General features: G+C 27.6%; 1 protein-coding gene across 1 annotated transcript in view; it reads right to left on the bottom strand.

Annotated features, from left to right (window-relative positions):
• LOC119668788 (nocturnin-like) overlaps positions 1 to 8094 on the bottom strand; it is a 30521-nt gene extending 22427 nt beyond the window's left edge. The window contains exon 1 of the mRNA XM_038078428.1: positions 7852 to 8094. The gene's annotated coding sequence lies outside the window, so the exon portion shown is untranslated. The remainder of the gene's footprint in view (positions 1 to 7851) is intronic.
• Between the last annotated feature and the right edge of the window lie 9926 nt (positions 8095 to 18020).

Raw genomic sequence — 18020 nt, 5'->3', positions numbered from 1 at the left:
CTCTTTTTTAGGACAAAACATTACAGTGTAAGAAAAACACTTATATTTAACACTTTCTATTTAACATAATTTAAATAAATTTTTTCACAATTTAATTATAATAAGAATTTCGATATATTTACTACATCATTCTTTAAAATATTGTATGTTACTTTCACAATTTTTATATGTAATAATATTTTTAAATTAATCACTTTAATAATATAATAATCCTTTTTTTTAAAATAGTTTAATTTATTAAATCTATTTAATCAAATTTGATTAAAAGCATTTTTAATTTTTATTTATTGTATCCAATGCAACCACTAAGTACACTGCATAAAATTTTGTTCATTCATTCGCACAATAAACTTGACATCCACTTTGCGTTTAGAACATGAAACTATTAAAGCCGAGAGACAATAAACGTTCCTTATTTATATTGGACCAGATCGAGGCTATCAGCATAGTCAACTTGCTAGGCATCGCATCATAGCAGAAACACTCTCTTCCACAATTGAAATGACTTAACTCTGTGTCTGCTTGCCTGCCTGCCTGCTGCCTGCCTGCCTGCCTTTCAGTCTGCTTACATATGTTTGTGTTGAATTATTGCGTGAGTTTGTTGTTTTTGTTATTGTTGGCTTTTTACTTTTTTTACTATTTTCTTATATCAATTTTTGTTGTTATTTTCATACTTGTTAGCATTTTTTTCATGCGCTTTTGTTGTTGTAATATTTGCTACTACTGTTAAGGTAATCAAGATTATAGTCAAATAGTTAAAATTTGATTGGTCATCGGTTGTCCGGTAGTGTTCACAGCACATAATAATCCTTGTACATTTTGTTTTGTTGTTTTGGTTTTGCTTAATAGTTGTTGCTTGCAATTGTTATATTTCTTTTTATCTACTTCCATCATACGAACTCTTAAAGTGTCAAGTGGTTTTCTTGTTGGTGTTACAAAAATAGTTTCTACCATTTAAGCTAATATCATTTGGCATAATTTTAATGTCTGATGATGATACCCTACACACAGTTCTCAACGAATTTTTATTTTTAATATTTATATATGTAAGATAGTATGGCCGTGTGTGAGTTCAAGTACATTGATGGTAAATTCAGGGAAATAGTAAATTATGTCGGTATGGCAGCGAATATTGGTATTTACCAAAATTAGGTAAATTTACTTTATCTCAATTTACTCGAACTCGCGTGTTGCATTAGTTACATTACTCGTATTAATTGTACGTTTCGCAGACATTGTCGTATTATAATAAATCGACATATTTACTAATTACAATAAATCGAAATATTATTGTTTTTCAATATAGGGTTCTTATCTTGTTATTTGAATCGTTTTATTAACAGAAACATATTATTTTATTTTTATTCTTTTTAGTGGTTAAAATACTCAAAATTTACATAAAAAGTTTTAATTGCAAAGTAATTGATAATGTACGATAATATATAGAGACTAGAGTCAGCATTTAAAAATATCAAAGTATTGAAGTGCTCAAGAAAGCCCTTCTTCATAAAGCGCTGAAAGTGCTTCTTCTCATTCGCAAGCAGCGTATAGTATAGAAATTGGTTGTGGACCGAATTCGAGCCATAGTTCAGGTTAAAAGCGAAAAAATTCCAAATGTCTTTAAAAATATTTTATTTTTCGTTAACCTAGCAAAATTCAATAAAATTCAATTAAAAAAAATAGGTGTTCGAAACGGTAACAGTTCAATAGAATCTGTATGAACTGACTTAAAACCAAGCTCTGCTTTATTAACCACAACTTATCGCCTCTAAGTATTGAAAGCTTATGCAGCAGGTTAGTACAATTGACAACTTCAAAAATAGTAGTTATTTACACACCTCAAGAAAAAGAGATATGAATTTAACCTTAAATTCATTAACATTAAATATGAGATTGCTTATAGATAACACATTAGCTTTATCGACGCAAAAAAAATTACTAAAATGATACTTCCCATATAGTGTTATAGACCACAGCTATGACGCAGTGTCAATCAAAGCATGAAATGCATAATCTAACTTTTTTGAAAGAAGGTACCTAGGTATAGTACTGCAGAAGCTACATACATATCTAGCTATTAATTTATTTTAATGGCGAGGACTTAATTTTAACAGAAAATTGTGTTTATAAAGGGTTGATACTAATTTTATTTTAAGAGATACGAATTTCATGGATTTAGGAAACTAACTGTAAATTAATATATAAATATTTTCGCCTTAGGCATCCTTTCCCAAATTTTCTTTCTTTCTTCTATTTCAAAAGATGATTCTTTTTAAATTAACAAGTTTTCAAATATATTTGAAAAATCGTACTTTTTGACATGAACAAAAGAGAATTAGTGAAAGACGAGACTATTAATTCATTTATTCGTATCAAGATTACTGAAGACGTGAAATTAATTTTTCTGTAAATAAACATTTTATTATCAACCATTTAAAAACTTTTTTTTGAACATTAAATTCTTATTTCCAGTGATCCAAATGTTTAGGAGGAAAATAGGTTATTGAAGACAAAAAATAAATACTTTTTAAAAATATTAAAAAAATCTCGTTGCTCAAATAAAATCTCAAACAAAAAAATTAATGATAAAATAAAAACCATTTAGTTATAATATTTTTAAATAGTCAAAAATACAGTTTATAGCGATCGCTTAACAATTGTAAATCATCCTACATAGTCGTGTGAACGCGCATACCTACACTTTACTCGATAAGACTTTTAAGTCTGATTAAGAGCGACATTTGGGCTTTCCTGTGTCGAAATATTCATCGGACATGTGGGTTTCATTTCCAACTACATAATCGTAAACAAATATTAAGTGAAATTGTTAATGCAAATACTCGTAAATGAGTTTTGATTTATATTCAAACAATAATTATGGTATATTGTGAACAATTCAAATGTACAAAAAATTCAAATACAAAATAGAAAACTGTAAAAATATTATATAAAATTATATGCACATAATTTGACATATATTGTAATATTTATGACAAAAAGTCAATTATTTAATAAAATATGCATTTTTTTTTTTGAATAATGAGCGTGCAAATTCAATTTATTTTTAAAACTGTAAAATGAACACAACTACAACTTTATTAACGCTTGAAGATCGTAAAGTTCATTTCAAGATCACAAAATGCATTTTCTATAATTAAAGATTTAATCTTAATTAGCAGTTGATGCACTTGCATGCATCATTATGTGTAAAATGGTAATTTGCAACAACGACAATCGGCGATGTGCAATTCAGTGGCGTCGTGTGCTTAACTTGCACTCGGGGCCCTATACCTTTTTCGAGTACCCTGAACAACATATATTAATATAATATACAGAATATACTCATCATTGAATCTTTTAGCGCTCTTTTGCGACTGGCATCCAAAAATTGGTAGAGACCCCTGCCCCCGTCCCAATCCCCTTCTTTATGGCGCTACTGCAGTAACTATAAATTTATGATTCATACGGAACATTTATTTTTGCTTTATGTTGTTAATGATGAGAACGCGTTTATTACTACATAATTATAGAAATGAATAACATTTTTTAATTTTTAAGAATATATCGTGTTGTTATTATTTTGTGCGTTATACTATGGACCGCAACACAGCTGGTCTATTATGCTAACCCCAGTTGTACTAATATTATACGAATTAATATTTAATTAGTTACAAATATATGTCTTTTCTCGGTAAAACAGCGCTAAGATGAATACTAGGTTATTTGATTAGATATCTTGACCTGCGCTACCAACCCCACAAGCTGGCACTAACTTAACTTATAAAGTGTACATTTGCCTATAAGGTGATAAGACTTCTAATCGTATTGTGTGTTAATTGATTTTTAGGCTTTTAATGGACGTGAGCAAATTGTGGTTTAATTTTATTTCAATACAAATTATGTTCCGATTAGTAACAATAAAGGTATATCCTTTTTCGGTAAAACAAAGCTGAAGATACTAAAAGATTAATACATTAAAAATCTTGGCCTGCGTTACCAAGCTGTGGCTGCCTTAATTTCTGTCTCTTAACAAGCTGTGGCTGCTTTAATTTAGAGACTGTTCTTTTGCCTAGAAGGGAATAAGACTTCTAGTTACATTCTTTACTAAATGATCTTTAAGCTTTTAAAGGACTTAAGCAAATTGGTTCCATAATTCCATTTCATATGATATGTAGAGCAATGAAACTATCTTCAAGATCAACCAATCTGCTGCTGTTTGATTTTGGGAAATCACAACGTACGTATTCAGTTGTCACAACATATATTTTGCAAAGGTGTAGACATACACACATTGAATGACATCTATAACAGGCGTGAATACTTCAAAGCTAATGATGTAAATGACTTGAATATCATAGCAAAATAGATTCTACTATAGATAGAAAAGCAGGGGACACAAGACAAAAATCTCAGGCCAACTGTATAATCGAGTTCCATACTTTACCCACTAATAATAAATAAAACTAAGTATCCACTAATAATAAAATAACTAATAATGAAACTGAATATAAAAATAAGAATAATAATATATAAATTAATTATCACTTTTGAAATCCTAAATTTTTTTAAATTTTTTGCCTTCATATATTTTATATCCCGGAACCCAACACAAAGTATAATAATTGCTTTGTCCCTATTCATTAAAAAGCGATAGCGAGTTCTTTGGCGTACTTGAACGAATTTTGTTCGACAATGACTACTACCACTTCTAGTCAAGTTGACCGATTAACATACATTATATTAATTATCGCTTTAGAACAAATTTTTTTAATTGTCTTCAGCATGCCCACCAAATTTTGTTCCTCAACGACTAGTACCGTCAGATATTATATTAATTATCACTTTATTTGTGTTTCTTCTCAGAGAAACGCGTGAATTTTTTACTGTTAACAGTTTATTTATTATGAGTAAAAATACCTATGTTTCGAAATAATTTTATATAAATCTCTATTTGCTAAGCATTGTTATTATCATTACATTTTATTTAAATAAATAAATTAAAATTGATTTATTTTATTTGATAGATTCTCGTGTGCATTAACCATATGTCCAACCTTGATCTGTTTTCACATTTGGAAAGAAATTATAAATTGAATTATAAATTTTGCTACAAATATTCCAATTAAATTCGTATGTGTAGTGGCAATTAATTTGCTCGACAAATATTTCAAGTACATTTAAGATAAATGAGAAAATCGTATTATTTCCGGCATTTATGAATTTACAAAATTTGATTTTTTATTTTTATTCACTATTTCCAAACTTAAGAAATTAAGCTTTTCACACGTTGCACAATTTTAATTTTTGCCTAAAAGTATGCTTCTCATAAATATCATACCTACAAATACACAGCATACAAATATCAGTCCATGTGTATAAAAACAAACAAAAATAAAACGTAAACAAAACCATTTAGACTTTGCACCAAAGCTCATATTGATAAATTCAGAAAAAAAAAATATTTCCCAACTTAACATTCGCAACCAACAGTTTTATTATGTTTTGTTTATAATCATTTTTTGCTGATAAACACAAAATAAAAAAATAAAAATATAAATTGTAACAAAAAATAAAAAAAAATTACAACTAGAAATGCAAAAGCAATTTTACAAAGCGCTTATCTTTAGCATTGATGAAGTTCAAAAACCTTTTAAAATGTAGTGTTTCTTCCAGTTACGTTTCGAGAAGTAACGCCGAAACTATTTTATTGATAAGATTACTTCGCACTGAAATTCACATTCGATTGAAGGGGTTCAAAGTGGTCTCAAGCAGTTTTTAAAAATAGAATTTTTCTATATAGTAAACTTAACACAAATTAGGCATATATTTCGATTAGTAACAACAAAGCCACGTAGAAAAGAGCTAAGATTAAGGATAAGTCACATCATGGGACATATATCATCTCAGCAAGTTGGGTTTGTCGTAAGTAACAGAATGCTGAAGTGAGCTGATTACATTTATGGGTTACTTAATGGAACCTCATAATCTGTTCTTAAATCTCAACTAATTGGATTTGTCTTAAGTAATGGATTGTCGAAAGGAGTTGAAGTTATGGATAGGTCACTATAATCTTAACCAGTTGGGTTTGTTTTAAAAAACAGAATGTTGAAGTGAGCTGGTGTAATTGATAGATTGCTTGATGAGAAATCTTGTTCTACGCCATCATCTCAATTAGTTGGAATTGTTTTAAGTAACGGAATGTTGATGAGAGCCAATATTGATAGGTTGCTTGATGAGAAATCCTGGTTTACAGCATCATCTCAATTAATTAGAATTGTCTTAAGAAACGACATGTTGATGAGAGCTAATATTATTGATAGGTTACTTAATGGGAAATTTTGGTCCACGCCATCATCTCATATAGCAGGGTTTGTCTCAAGTAATATAATGACTAAAAAAGCTCATTTATTGATAGGTTACTTGATAATATATTTTAGTCGGCGCTTTCATCTTAACAAGTTGTGTTTATCTGAAGTAATAGAATATTGAAGAGAACTGATTTTATTCACAGGTTATTTGATGGGATATTATGTCTGTCTCAAGGAATATAATGTCATTTCAGCCTAAAAGAGGATGAGACTTTTAGTCACACTTTTTGTGTTGAAGGTAAATACCGATACGAGAGCTTTTTATCTTTATCTTCAGGAAGTATTTAAAGAGAGACATTCTATCTAACAAGCTGATTGTGTTTTGGTAAGTTAAGACCAATTCTAGCATAAAAGATCTACTATGATTACAAAGTTCTACACTACTGGGAGTTTTAATCCTCCACATATATTTTACCCAGAGCTCTTGCCTTGTCAACGTACAAATACTTGGTCCACTATTCACTATAGTTCGCGTTAAAAACTGCATTCAAATTAAAGATATTTTCTTCTATTAAATTATATAACTTTCTTTCAATTGTGCCACAGCTTCAACTCATAAAGAAAATTAGTTTCAGGCTTGATTTTGTAAGAATATTTATTCCAGATTTTTTATTTTTATTTAATTAGTTACTCAACATTTTATTTGAATTTATACATATCTTCAGTATGTTTTCACTTAGAGAGACATGGTTCTCGATTTTTGATAATCCATGAAAAATAATGAATAATATAATAATAAATTCCATTACTGAGTTTCCAAAATTTTTGTAGATTTTTGTGACATTAAGACGGATATTAAATACTTTAATGCCTTTTAAATAACGATCATAAATCGTTTTATTGAAATTGAAATAATAAATATCGAAAATTTTGAAATAGTTTTTTGGGATCCAATAAAAGTTTTTATAAAATAAGAATAAAATACAATCATTCATTATTCAATTATTTGCTATTTAGAATCTCTAATGAATTTGAAAAAGTGCCTATTACTTTTACCATTCATCACATCTTCATTTATTATATTAGAGCATCACTTTAATTTTGTTTATTGTTATATGCTTTGTCTGTACTTGCTGTTTTGATTCCCTAAAAAAAATTAACTGTTAAAATAATAAATAAATATATAGAACACCTCTTCTATCTCTTCTCTACTCTGTGCATGCTTTCAGTCGCATAACATGGCTGCACCACTAACCTAATCACATTAAATGCACGAACCCAAAAGTGGCCTTCATAAGGCCGCCTGGGATTATCTTTGATTAAAACTATTTACACGTATTTCGTAAACATAATGTATAATCGCATATATAATGATAAGAATATAAAAAATTCAATGATATTTTTTTTTTGTAATTAATAAATTAATTAATGTAACACAAAGAATTAATTTTTTTAAAAAACTTTATAAATTTATTAGTTAGATTATCAAATCACACGAGTATATAACAAAACTTCGGGAAATGCAAAATTTAGATTTACTTACTTATGTGTTTAAAAGTATATCGTCTCACAAAAGAAACAAATTATTAACAAATTTTTAATAAATATTTTTAATAAAATAATTCTTCCGCGTTAAAAAATTTATCACCACGAAATCCAAACAATTGAGAGCGAACAAAACAACGACAAAAACAAATAAGACCCAAAATATTGGCAAGACAAAAGGGAAATACAAAGACCCATTAAACACGCGAAAATTGCCATTGAAATCTATTTTTAAGGTAAACAATGCTAGAAGAATTTAAGAAGTGAGTGAAAGCATTTCTTCGCGAATTTGTGAAAAATGTTTGTCTCATTTTTTTAATAGGTGCCGTTAAAAGATATTGATTGAATTTATAGTTGCCACAGTATGCAAAATAATATCATTTGTTTATAGTTCTATTTTATTTGATTCCAATTTTTCATGTTTGAAAACTAATTAGATTTAAACATTTTCGAAATATAAACTCATACAATTATATTCAATAGATATTATTAATTTTTTTCTATAAATTTATAAATAAATAAATAAATTATAAATAAATTTATTATAAATAAATATATATAAAATGTTTGATTTTATACATTTTTTTTTAAATTTTTATATTAAAATTGCAATTAAAATGTTCAGTTTATTACTATATTTACACTTTACAGATCTTTAAACTGAATTTGAACTCATTGTAACCTTAAATTATTTTATTATTATTACTATTAATATTTTTATTTATTTATTTTTATTTATTACTATATTTTCACTTCACAGATCTTTAAACTCAATTTCAACTTATTGTAAGCTTGAATGACAGACCTCATTAGTGATAATTGTATAATCAAAATAAAGCGTTTACACTACTACAACTTTATTAGCGAATACCAAATAAAGAAAAAAATAAAAAAATCGTGCAGTAAAGGATTTATTCTTATATTATAAAATTAAATATTAAAAAATTAATAAAAATTAAATAATATAAACAAATTACATAAAGAGCATCATTTGATTTTTTTTTAAATGTTAACTCCTTTAAAATAAATGATTGAAAAATTCTTAAAAATTAATTAATGTATCATGTAAAACTGCAACGAACTTAAGAAAATTAATTTATTTATTGTTTTATAGATTCATATCACATTTTTTTTTTGTTTTAATCAACACCTGCAATCGTGGTTGCGACAATGTTTTATTTCCTAATAGCATTATGCTAATTGAAATCAATTATAAATAATTCTACTAATCTGACTCATTTATTGCGTTTACTCCTTTATAGAAATTGCAACTAATTGCTAAACAACTGGCACGGTAATTGCGAAAATGAAATAATGGTTATAGTGTACACATACAATAGTAAAACTTAATGCGCTACATTTAAACTTCTAAATATCAAATATTATATTTTTGTATAGATTTTGTAGGAAAAAAGACACTTACATCTTAACATTTATCCAATTAATGCTAATAGTGTTTATGAACTTTAAAAAAACGATCAACATAAATAAAATATTGATGCGATATAATCTATTGACAAATACATTTTTCATTAAGTATGAAAAAATTTTTATATGCGGACCAAAAACTTCATAAAATTGTACAAAAAATGAAGAAACTAAATTACTATATGAATCAGTAACAACAATATAGAATCAACAAACTTTGCTAAATAGGCTTTATACTGGACAACTGCTTTACATGAACCGCTTACATCAAGGGAAAAAAAGTTGAATGCACTACTAAAGTGAATAATATACTACACACTTTGTACAACCTATTGCAATCCCATCATTTAAAACTGAACACTACTATACAAAACAGTTTTAAGCCCATATATTATATAGTTGTGTATCGTATAGAAAATCAGAGAAAATTCCTATCACAAACCTTAGAATAACTAAATAAACTTCCCTTTTCTTTCATTTCCCTTCCTTTTATTTGTTTTTGTATTTTCTTTCTTCTCCTCTATTTTCCTGTTTTTGTTTCTTTCTTCTCTTTTCTTTATCTTTTCTTTCTTTCCTTTTGTGTTCTTTTATTTCATTTTCTTTCCTTTCCTTTTCTATTCTTTCTTATTGTTTCATTTTGTATTCTTTCCTTTCCTATTTTTTCCTTTTATTTTCTTTTCTTTTCTTTCCCTTCCTATTCTTTCCTTTCATTTCATTTTATTTTCTTTTTTATCTTTTCTTTTATTTCGTTTCTTTTCTTTTATTTTCTTTCATTTTATTTACTTTTCTTTCAATTTCTTTAATTTTCATTCTTCCTTTTCCTTTTCTTTCATTTCGTTTACTTTTTTATTTTCTTTCTTTTTCTCTTCTGTTCTTTTTTCTTAGAAAAGCAATATTAATACTGCCTAGACTTATGTCCTACTTATGTTCAAATAACACTCCATGGTTTATAACTAATAAGATTTATGCCTAAAAATTTAAGCATCCAATACGTAAGGAGCAAAATAGAACAACTTAATAAAATGTATCTCTTACTACAGAAAAAGGACTTAATCTTTTTAGAAATCGATAACAATAATTTATTTAATTAAGTAAACATTTTAAACTGATTATTCATTTCTTTTGGATGTTATGAAGTTGTATCCATCGTAATTGAACTTCGAAAAGTGTTATCGCGTCCGAAATTTATAAATTTTTCGATAAACTCCATAGTGGGTTTCAAATATTTTCAGCAACCATACTGTTAGTTCAAAGTAGTGTTTAGAAATGTATTGTGCGTTTTTAATATATAAATTATTTATATTATTACTAGATAATCCGACAAACGTTGTTTTGCCTTATAAATTATTTCTAGTTTCTAGATAAATTCTAGTGTAGACAAAAAGTAACTTACTTATTATAAGTGTGTAAGTATGTGGTATATGCATGAAATAGGCATGGAGCGCTATGAACGAAAAGGAAAATAAAAATAAACGCCAAACAATATTATTTTTAAGTTATTATAGTTCATTTATTAAATTATTAATTTAAAATCAATAAATTTGTATGATACCAAGTTCCCTGGCAACAACTGTTGTATCTTCAAATTTAAATTGTCTTGGATTGACTGTAAATAATAATAATGATAATTGGCCAGTAACATTAACCAACAACAGTCGAAGATAAAAGCACTCAGTGTGTCTTGGATTAACTATAAATAAGCGTTCGATTTAAATAAATTGAGACATGCATAAACTGGTGAAACTTGCTTGCGGGGCATCCATTTTTTTTTGAGCCCATGTGAAATAGCGTGGTACTTGTGAATAGAGTAATGTTCTTGCAAAGGCACCAAAATCATCCGTACTATTACACAATTAAAAAAATGCAATGAGTGTAGATTTAGGTGGATTTGTACCACGATCAATCACTGTCTCGTTCGTGAAAAAAATACGCTGACCGTTTTCAAGATGAACGGCTACCTGAACAGCTGCTGGATCCCGTTCATGAATTAGAAAACCGAAGATACGCCAAGCAGCTTCATTGGAGCTGATGTACCGACCAATTTGGTAGAGCGTAATTTCACCGTTTTTGTTCATTGGAGGAGCATTTATATTAGTATTTTCTACTCTAAACACAGCCATATCACTGCCTTTATGGACATACTTATATATTTGATGCTCTTCACAGAACTGCAAAACTCAACATTAATAATGAGCATTGTATGTTTAGCTTAGCAGAGGCGAATACGGCACCACCCGCCATTGTCCCCCATTATCGGGATTTCTTCGACGATATATTGGATATCCGTCGGTATTTGTTATAGTATCATTAGTGAAAGCTTTAGATTTCAATTTTTAGTACATTTTCCATCTGCCATGCAAGGCGAAGACGAAGAACGAAGTGTATGTAAATGCTCGATGTACTTGTTGGCGTAGTTACATAAAATATTAAGAAAAAAATTTTTCTTTTTCAAAAATATAAACAAAATTTATGTCAAAAATAAAAAAATTTTTTGTTAAAGCAATAAGGATATTTTTGCTAGGTTGGGACTCCCTAATCACTTTAGCGGTATGAAAAATAGATAGTAGCCGATTCTCAGACCTACTGAATACGCATATAAAATTTGGTAAAAATCGGTAAAGCTGTTTCGGAGGAGTACGGTAACTAACATTGTGACATGGAAATTTTATATATAAGACCGCAAACAGACATCGTTTGGCCTTGTGACTTATTGATGGTCTTTGCAAATGCCAATCTAATAGAAAATTGAACGTGTTTGAATTAAATTGGCTTGTCTGTGAGAATCATTGGAATTCGTGGCAATAAAACTTTTTCGTTTCGGACCTTGCGATTCAAAATGGTGGCTTCGATAATGTTTTTCATCAATTTTTTAATTACCAATCGCGTACTATTGCATAGCCGTGGTGGGTTCAAATTCCGAAGTAAAATAATCGGTGATCCAACTTTCAGTCGTAAAATGTGTGGTGGGATGCCTGGCAAATCCAGTGAGTTTAAAAATTCTGCTGGATAGTTTACAACTTCGTTGGTATCACAAACTGTATCGATCGATTTGTATGATATTAAGTCGCCTGGCAATGTCTGCTTTCTCTTGAAGTTTAATTCATCAACGTCCACGTTTTTTTTTGCTGCTAATGGCTTTTTCTGCCAGCCACCCATGATTTATGTATTGTATGTGTACATCTGGAAATACGCGGTCAATGAGAGCATTTTGGGAATCAACGATAGTGCAAAAATTAGGGGGCAGTTTTATGAATTCAGTATTTTCATAGACAACAACTTTTCATATTATAGCAAGTTTACTTTTTCAAAAATATAAAAAAATTTATGTCAAAAAAATAAAAAAATTTTTGTTAAAGCAATAAAGATATTTTTGCTGGATAGGGACACCCTAATCACTTTAGCGGTATGAAAAATAGATAGTAGCCGATTCCCAGACCTACTGAATACGCATATAAAATTTGGTAAAAATCGGTAAAGCCGTTTCGGAGGAGTACGGTAACTAACATTTTGACAATGTTAATTTTTTATATTATAGATATATTTATATATAAAGAAAACAACTGCATTAAAAAAAATACAGTCAAAATAAACAATCTATCCTCACCTTTAGACTTAAGATAAATTCCAGTGAACAGAAACATCAGACACTTCACCTATATACGTATAAGTGAACATCTGATCAAAGTGACGATGCAGTATTTTATAAATAATTTTAATTTATATATGTAAGAAATTAAATTAAATAATAAAGCAGACATTTTTTGTTTAATTTAATTTTCATCTGTATCTTATCTTCACTTTATTTTAATAACCGGTAAGCGGCGTTAGTGACAGTAACTTTACATCTAATATAATTAACTATAAAAAGTTACAATAATATGTAGTGTTAAATGGTTAATAAAATAAAATAACGCTTATTACTAACATTAAAAATTAAATTAACATAAAGTTAAAAATTAAAGTTCCACTTCTATATGGCAGCGAAAGCTAAAATATAACAACCAATACAGTTCATTTACTGTGTCTTCTCGCCTAACGTATTATCTAACATTAAGTTATGTTTCTGAACTGAACAACTTCCAATTATTATAGAATTAATGATTTCAAAATATTAATAACTTGGATATATTATTTGCAGTATATCAGAAGACATTATTAAAACATATCCCTCAAGGTAGCACCCATGTAATAGATGGAGAAAACAAACAGAAACCGAGTTTTGGTATTATGGGAAGAGCTGAAATGAAATAAAACATATGGAATTTTGCAAAATTCAGTGAAAGTTGTTTGTGACAACCTTAAATTCCATGTAGAAGCTTTTAAGGATTTAATATAATTAAGTGTTGAATGCATTTAGTCTAAAATTAATGTTATGCTCATTACTGTTCTAAAGCAGTGTTCACACCTATAAGTATCAACCCTTATTAGCACATTTGTGTTTTGATTTTGTATGGATTTTATATTAGAAATAACAATTATTGCTTCATAATTGTTGCATCAATTACGAAGGCAAAATAATAATTTGACTAAAAATACAGATACGTTGAATACAAATGAATAATAATTAAAAATGTATTCACATAAATATATGTATACTTATATATTATACGGATACATTTCTACATTAATAGAAATATTTCTAAATAAACCAAAAATATTTACATTAATAAAGGCCGGCATTTCCAGCTTTTCAGACTAAAACACAAAAATTTTCATACAAAATAGCAATAAATTTTTATGACTAAGAGAAAACATGTACTTCACATCGCAGACTAATTTACTAATTAAACAAACAAAATAAAAAAAATAATTTTTCAATTTAAAAAAAATATTGTAATAAAATCATAGTCTAGCAAAGTATATATAAGTGCGTTTGTTTTAATTTTTATATTGTATATAGCGAAAGATAAGAAATATAGGATTATTTAAAGAAAATAAACAAGTATATTTTGAAAAATTTCAAAAATTTTACCATAGTAAAGATAAAAATAGAAATAAAATAGATAAAAATAGAAATAAAATAGATAAAATTATTAACATAGTTGCATAAGTATTCAAAGATTCAAGAAGTTAGATTGTCTCAATTTGAAGTTAAGATACATAAAAAAAGCTATGTCATCAAAAGTATTCAGATAAAAATATAAAAAAATTTAGTTAATTAAATTAATATATCTTTTTTAGATTTTGTCTAAATGCCATTGGTGTAGAGATATAAATATCAGTATAAAGTGAGTTATTAAATCATCGATAGTTACATGTGCTTGAAACACTAGAGCAATGTTATAGATCATGCCTAAACGCACTAAAGCAATTCGACAGATTACGTCTAAACGCACTAGAACCATTCTGTATATTGAAATAAGCTTTACCACTTAGTTTAGTCGATTTTTGGAATCGAAATATTGATTAATATGTGATTAAATCAATACATGTATAAATTCTTCACTCGTACTTTTCTTGATCTGTGGTTTCAAATAAACACAATTAACATAGGTAAAGATTATCAACCCCCGAAATACATCTAGCATCCATACATCCATCGTATTTACCTATACCCAATAAGCTCAAAGTACTAATGCGACAGACCGCTGTCTGGTACATCTATTGATGTATTGATGCATCTATTAATAAAAACTATTGATGTTATTAATTATGCTTTAATTCGATTGTCTAAATTTGTAAATAAAGTAGTTTCCAGCTTCTTTTATCTTATGTTATATCAACTATATAATAGTAACAAAATTAAGAAAATTTGGTTGTAATGATTATATATATAATAGTAATAAATTGATGATGGTTTTTTTTGGTGAATCATTAAATTTGGCCAATAGTAGATGGTCCGAAGTAAATTTTAAATGAAACCATAAAATATATAAATATTAAAAATTATTTTTTCAAATTAAAAAACTCTTTCTCCAAGGTAAAAAAAATGTATTTTCCCAAAAAAAAAAAATTATTTTTCGCAGGAGAAAGAATCCTCCCTTTCCGCCCAGATAAAAGAAATATTCTTCCCATATGAAAATTGGTCCTTAATTCTTTGTTGAAAATAAACCATTTGAACAATTGACCAGTGAAAAAATGAACAGTTTGAGGAATATAGAATTGGTTGATTGAAACCCCCGATAAATATAGTGTGCAATTTCAGACAAATCTTACTCTAGCAGCCAATTCTGTTTTTTTAAAAAATTTTGAATAATAAAACCTTTAAGAAAACAGCTGATTACTGTTAAAATAGTAGAGTTATTATGGACGTTATTTATGTGTAACAATATTGGTAAACTTCTACTTTCAAGGTTTAAGATATAATTTCATTTCTGGTATTTCACATTTAAATACATTGAGGGCATTATTTCCCTTTACGGTTCAGCGAACTATACAGTATAATACAAATTACTTATAACCTACTTTCAAGGTTTAAGATATAATTTCATTGTGTGGTATTTCACATTCAAACACATTGAGGGCATTATTTCCCTTTTCAGTTCAGCGAACCGTACAAATTACTTATAACCTCTTCGATCTTACCTCGATTAATAAAAGTGTTAAAAACATAATAATATATACAATAGAGATAATTATGATGTATACAATGTTTTCGGACCTAAAAAACCCAGTTATCTTTTAAATAACGTAAATAACGTCAGTAAAAGAAAACAATATAAAATTATGTAGGTCAATTTGTATTAATCATAACAACATTACTCATTATATACTATGTATATATTTTTACAATATATAAATAAGTAAATATTTGTATGTTTTTAATTTTTAATACAGTTGACATTATGGACTTCTTATTTCGAACTTAGTAACAAGATTGCTGGGTATGCAGATTATCAGTAAAATTAAAAATACAATACACAAAAGCTAACAATTAATATATATTTCTTTTTCACACATATAAATAATATACTTTTTCCGATTGCATATTAGTAGTATTTTTAAGAATTTTTAAGAAAAAAATAGCATTGCAAAGGTTCTTCGAAGACACTTAGGACATTAGGACAACTCATTTTTTGCTTACCATTTTTATGAAGTTCTTCTGAAGGACATTATTTTGTTTGTAAAATGGAATTTGTGTATAAGTTATTTTGCAAGTATAACTTTTTACTTTTGCTTATTTAAAAATTGTGGTTATTTTTCAAATAAATTAAAAAATTTTTAGTATTATTAATATTTTCTTTTAAAACACTTCTTCACGGTCACAAAAACGAACTTAATTTTATTTTCAACTGCCAGAGAGACGACGGTCAACCTTTTTACTTTCGCGTTTTAATTGAACTAAACCGCATTCTACGTGCTCAGCGACATTTTATACTGAACCAACTGAAATACTCAGTCACTTGCGATAAGGATAATAATACTGTATTGTATTATATTGTATATATGTGTTTCGGATGAAACATAAATTAATATTATTGTACTGATTGTTTAACGGCTACAATTTCAAATTAATTTAATATATATTTGCCGCTTATTTTATGGTGTACTCGCACTAAGAGTGAAGCTCATTGTAAACAACAGTACCACAAGCGACTCAGACACACTCGACCGCTGATTTGATACTTTTTTTTGCTTCTTATCAGTAGTACAGTATTAAAATCTATTAGTCTATAGTATACTCCACGAAAAATATTAGTTAAAAAAAATTATTTCTTCCAAGTTGAAGTATTCAGTAATAAATCATAATAATGAGATGAGCTATTATTATTATTATCAATATTATTACAAAATATTAATTAATATTATTATAAATAATGATATAATAGATGTTTCTCTCTTCGTACTCCAAAGATGGGTAGATAAATAGACATGGTAGATACAAACATGGTTCTCCCCTGCTGAACCGATACTGATCATAAATGAAAGTTATTAGCAACGCATAATATTTTTTAATTTGTTTAAAAAATGTTATTCTTTATTTTTGCTTCTCGCTGCATTTTTTTTTTGTGCCTGGATTTATATTCTTAAGTGCTATTCAGATCAGTAAATTAAACATGTTTACTAATCTTAAACAAAAATTGGTGTTCACATCGCTACTTGCAAACAAGTTTGCTCAGTTAATTTACATAAAGCATGTTCAAATGACAGAAAGGTGTTGGTGTGATTATCACTTTACTGTACCGTATCTTAAGAAAAAGTCATGTTGCCAACGAAATTTTTCTTTAATTAATTCCCATTTTATTTTACATATATGTTCAACATTGAACCAGAATATGAACTAGGTCAATAACTAAATGTTCTTATTATTCCCCGTATTCGTTGATCAGATTAATATTTTGTTGAAACGCAGTTTAAAAATAAAAATCATAACAAGTACAAAATCTTACAGGTTTACTCATGTCACTATGCTCACTTGCACTCTTCGCGAAATAACACAATTAAAGTGTAGTGTTTACACTGAGTATACACAATTACCAAAGTTAAACTTCTGTAAAACAAAGTTTTTAAAATATTATTTAGATATAAATAATTAATAGTAATCGTAATATGTTATAATGGTTCTTCTAGAGAGTTACTTAGACTAGAGACTGGCTTCCTTTATTGCCGTATAAAACTTTAATGCTTAAAAAGTATTTCAAACCTATAATAAATATCAAGATGATTTTCAAGCAAAGGTTTTTCATCTATTTTCATGATCAGTTATTAGTTTCTTCATTCTTAAGACTTTTAAATTAAGAATAATACAGTAGACATTGAGAAATTAGAACAACTCTAGTGGTTATTACTAACCACTAA

The sequence above is a fragment of the Teleopsis dalmanni genome, chromosome 1 (assembly GCF_002237135.1).
Source record: "Teleopsis dalmanni isolate 2A chromosome 1, ASM223713v2, whole genome shotgun sequence".
Lineage (NCBI taxonomy): Eukaryota > Metazoa > Arthropoda > Insecta > Diptera > Diopsidae > Teleopsis > Teleopsis dalmanni.
The sequence above is the reverse complement of the archived record's forward strand: the minus strand, read 5'-3'. Positions and strand labels throughout refer to the sequence as shown.